Source organism: Mustela erminea, chromosome 13 (genome assembly GCF_009829155.1).
Source record: "Mustela erminea isolate mMusErm1 chromosome 13, mMusErm1.Pri, whole genome shotgun sequence".
In the NCBI taxonomy this organism is placed as follows: domain Eukaryota; kingdom Metazoa; phylum Chordata; class Mammalia; order Carnivora; family Mustelidae; genus Mustela; species Mustela erminea.
The window spans coordinates 79,701,763-79,706,844 of record NC_045626.1 but is presented as its reverse complement, the minus strand read 5'-3'; the positions used below and the strand labels follow the sequence as shown (position 1 = coordinate 79,706,844).

The 5,082-nt window shown below is 46.9% G+C and overlaps 1 long non-coding RNA gene across 1 annotated transcript; it reads left to right on the top strand.

Annotated features, from left to right (window-relative positions):
- Window positions 1-534: 534 nt before the first annotated feature.
- Window positions 535-4,763, top strand: LOC116572391. The gene is made up of 3 exons (XR_004278288.1): window positions 535-924; window positions 2,307-2,466; window positions 3,291-4,763. It is a non-coding gene; the product is annotated as an uncharacterized LOC116572391 (long non-coding RNA).
- Window positions 4,764-5,082: the final 319 nt, after the last annotated feature.

The window sequence follows — 5,082 nt, the reverse complement described above, 5'->3', positions numbered from 1 at the left end:
TCAGTTGTCTCCTCCTCAGGGATGCCTTTTCCAAGGCCAATGTCTCCATTATATGCAGCAGATGCTGTGTATTGGGGTCCACGACACCCTTAGGAGCCATGAGAAAAAAAAAGTGTTCAATTTCTTTAAAAATCAGAAGAACAGGGGCGCCTGGGTGGCTCAGTGGGTTAAAGTCTTTGCCTTCAGCTTGGGTCATGATCTCAGGGTCCTGGGATCGAGCCCCGCATCAAGCTCTCTGCTCAGCGGGGAGCCTGTTCCTCCCTCTCTCTCTGCCTGCTGCTCTGTCTACTTGTGATCTCTATCAAATAAATAGAAAATCTTTAAAAAAAAAAAAAACCAGAAGCACAAAGGGACTATAATAATGACCATATAATGATGATTCTAACCTGGATTTACTCTAATGCAGTTGTAAAAGATAATTTTTTGAACGAGAAAAGGGTCCATCAAGGCATGAATAATTGGCCCCCAGCCCTTTCAACCTCCCAGCAGCACTGGCCAGGTCTCTGCATCAAATGCTTTCCTCGTGCCCTGAACTCTTCCATCAAAGCACTTGTCACAGCTGCCACTGAGTACATGTCCTCTAAAATACAAGCTCCATGATACAAGGACCACATCAGACAGGTCTCTGGCCAGCATCGTAGTATAGCACCTGGCTTGTCACGCATGCTCAGTTGCTGCAGGTAGGGCTGGGCCGAGGCAGTCTACCTGCATGGCTCAGCCACGTTCTAAGCAGGAACATCAACTCGATCTGCTGCTTTTAACCACCCAGCTGGCTTGCAGGTCTGAGGGGAGGGGACAGGATGGGAAGCAAGAAGAAAGACTCACAGTGGACATGGGGGAAGCGACAGTGCCAAACTTCTCCCCTTGGGGAGCAGCGTGGGAGGGGCGGCAGAGACGGAGCGTAAACAAACATTTCCTTGTCTGGTAGGTCATTTTGTAATTATGTGCGGGTCAAGCACTTCAGACTCCCGGAAGTCAGACAATATCTGCTTCTAGAGGCCATTAATGGTCAAGGGCCCCCGGAGTGAAGTGGGACTTTCATTAGAAGGTCTTGTCCTATTCAGGCAGGAAGCACGCTAAGTGACAGTCCGGAGAGAAACGACGGAGCAGGCAGTAAGCCGGAGGACGGGGTGCTGACCTCAGGGCTCAGAGAAGAGGAGGGGGAACAGAAACATATGAACTCGGGGAATCGGCCAAGTGTGGTCTGAAGTCCTGGGCAAGGGGCTGGGGGGCGGGGGAGGGAGACGATGGTTTTGACTCTATGATCCGGGGAGGGAAGCTGGCGGAGAGGGATGCGGCGCGGTGCCTCTCTCCACAGGACACCCTCCACGAGGGAAAACACACAGAGCCCGCGAGCGAGAGGACAACGGGAGGCCACTAAGAGGAAGCAGAGGAGGCTGTTGTCAGAAGTGGGGCTTGTCTTGCTTCCTGGCTGCGCTCCTTCAGTCTCGCTCCCAGAGATGGCGGGGGCTTTCAGTTCACCCTCACGGCTGGGTCGCAGTGCTCTGGGAGGGATGGGGTTAGAGGGTGAAGAGGGTAAAGGCAAGGCCTGGTGGAGAGCCAAAAAGAAAACCACACACACACACACACACACACACACACCCCAACTGGTAGCAAACAGGATGGACCGGTGGCTGCGGGCCAAGATCCTCTGGGTTCACATGTGACTCGGGCCTGGTGGCACAGCGGCCCTCGCTTCCCCTCACAGGAACTGGGCAGATTATGGGAAGAGGCACCGGCATTCTTAAAATTCCCCTGTCCTCACAGACCTAAAATTAACCTGTTTAGAATGCTTGATATGGATTTGGAACACAATATAAGTAAATAACATAATAACGGTCCAGAGACCCAATATCTGAACCGCAGTTTTATTAGCCTATGGTAACCCACTGCCAATGCCTTTCATTGGTCATAATTATCCGCGCTGTCCTTTGTATCCAAGGATGACACTGACTGATACTGTCCCTGTACGTGGCAAAGGTCACCAAAAGAATGGATCATATAATCTTCTTTAAACAGCGTTTCGAGCTGTTGCTCCCAGGCCATACAGTTCAATGGTTTTTGGTATATTCACGGGGTTGTGCAACCATCACCACAATCTAATTTTAGAACATTTTTGTCTCCCTTAGAAGCAACCCCACACCAGCAGCAGTTAAACCCAAGTTCCCTTTCCCTCCATCCCCTGGAAACCGCTAATCTTCTTTCTGTCTCTCTGGCTCTGCTGCCTCTATGTACTTCATGTAAACAGAACCACACAATGTGGTGTTCTGGGGCTGGCTGCTCTCACTTAGCACAATGTTTTCAAGGTCCATCCATGTCGCAGCACCTCTCAGAGCCACATCATTCGCGTTGCTGGATATGCTGTTGTAGGGACATGCCGTCTTCTGCTGATCCATTCATCACGCGTGGACATTTGTTTGGGCTTCTGTGAAAAGTGTTGGTGGGAACATGGGTGTGCGCAACCAGGTAACATCCAAAATTGCGATGCGCCCATGACTTCAAATCCTGTGTATCTTTCTTGGGACATAAGAGTATATGAAAACCTACTTTACTTTTAGTCTTATCTTTTCCGAAAAGGCAATTTTGTGTGGAGGGATCATGGTAGCCGATGGGTTGGAACAGGGGACTTCGCGAAGACACAATATTTGAACAATTTGGAAAAATGAAACTGCTGAGTTAGGCAGTCTTTCTCATGTGATAGCTCTGCAGTGTGTGTTAATTTGCACATATGCACTCTCATGGACAGGCCACATGCAGAGGCTGCAAACCTGGGACCTAGAGGTTAAATCCATTCCCACAGGCACGCCGTGATGGCCCAGCATATTATCTTCGTAATATCTTAGACAGCATTTAAAAAAAAAGATAAAAATTTTAAAGTAATAATAATAACTTTTGAAAAATCACACAAGATAAAAATCTTGATTTCTGCCTTCTCTTGAAGGTGTAGGAGCTCCAGCCGCATGAGTAGCTGCCCTTTGAGATGGGGCTACCCTCCCCCAGTTGCCAAGACCCCACGACTCCCTCTCATCCCCCTTGTTCTGAGGCTCAGCGGTCAGTTATCGTTCATGTCTGGTGTTTTTCCAACGACAGAGAACGAGTTCTCTGTAGCCAGGGCTCCACCAAACGTGAGAAAATCTAGCCAAGCAAGTTTCAGGACAAATAGAGAAAGCATTACTTTGTGGAGAAGAAATTACTCCTGTATGATTTAAACATGCACAACCATATACCTACTATTCACAGACATGTTGTACATCTCTCCTAAACAATGTCTGTCTCTCCTCTCCCTACAGATGTTGGCGTTTGCAGCCCTCGGCTTACACGTGTGTTTGCAGCCCCCTCCTCTCGGAGTGGCTCTCCGTGTTCTTTGAGGACCATCCCCATAATGTCTTTAACAGCCACCGCCTCCTGATCCCCTTCAGCACCTACTATGGGACCACTGACCAAAGACACCGTGGTATGTGGCAGGCTGTCAATTCCAATGAAATCTTTGAAGATGGTAACAGGTACTTTATTAAGCACTTGCTGTGTACCTGGCTCTGTTCCAAGCTGCTAGGTACTCGGGTACTTAGGTCCTTGGGTTTTCAACTACCTCATGGAGTGACAAGCAAGGGATATAAGTTGCCCAAAGTCACCCAGTAAATGGTGGGGCCGGGGTTTGAAGTCAGGTGGTCAGATTCTGGAACCCATCCTCTCAATCACTAGCCTACACATCACTCTAGATTGATTTGTCTTTGGTGTAAGGTCTCTTTTTTAACCTAGTGGGAGAAACTGAGGCAGGAAAGAAACCCAAATCTCACCCAGGATCAATGAAAGCCTGAGTGCCCAAGACTTTATTTCAAATGAACTTGAAGCAAATTCCCCAGTCTGTTTTATGTAGGTACCTAATGCTACCTGTCAAGAGACCTTCCCATTCCAAGCCTATCTTTATTTTTCTAAGTGTCCAAGATTCAGGGATAACAGTGAACATTTGAGGGGATACAAGAACATACTCAGAAAAAAACATTTAGGAAGCTTCCTTTTCTCATTACAAATGAATAAAGAAAAAAAAACCTTTGTCCCATGAGGAGATCAGCTGTAATTTTTACAATTTAAATGCATTACAGGCTGGACAGAACTAAGACACAGTAATAGTAGCAAAGAGGTGGCTGATAGTTTCAGCTTTCCACCTGCAGAGCTCTTTGGGGTTTGTCAAGTTCAATCACAACCACTTTTCCATTTTTCTAGAAACCTCTTGAAACAGCTCATGGAAGCAAGTATCGTGACCACAGATGGGGATAGTGTGGCTCAGAAAGGTGAAGGAATGAGCCCAAGGTCCCAGAGTCCCATGTACCCAAGCAGCAGCATGGTTGGGTGGGAAATGGTTCATTCTGTACAACAGGCCGGTTAGCAAACATCCTGGGGCCCAGGAGAAGCACTGCAATATGGAGACAAGTCAGATATGCCTCTCTCCCTCTGGTGATAGAGGCTCTGTGCTTGGCTCACTTCCGTGTCTCCCAGTGCCCCAGCCTGGTGCCTCTGAGTCCTGGTAGCCCCTGGTAGCCAAGGCCCTAGGCAGCTGCAGCACTAGCTGTCCCTTTGAGAGCTCTCCAAACTAGTGCCCAGGCTCCTGCTAAGTGTCTGCCCCAGGCTCGTGAAGCCCAAAGTCTAAACAGGTTCCCTTCAAATCCAAAAAATTAAGCTGGACCCCTCTATCATTCCTCACACGAAAATAAATTCTAGATGGATTAATGTTCAAGTTAAAAAATTAGAGCCATAAAAAGGATGGGGAGAAAAAAAATTGGTCATTAAAAATATATATAATCATGGAGAGGAAAAGGCAAACACAAAACCCAAAGCCATAAAGAAAAGATTAATATATCTAACTACATAGAAATTAAAATCTCCTATATGGTGAAAAAAATTATAAATGCAAACAATAAACCTGAAAAATATTGGTAACACATTTCTTCAGTATTCAAAGAGCTCTTATATATCTCTATAAAAAAGACAAAGCCAAAACACAAAATGTACAAAGGACATGAAAACCAGTTCATAAAAGAAATGTAAGTGGCCAGTAAACACATGGGGAAAAATGCGCTTCTA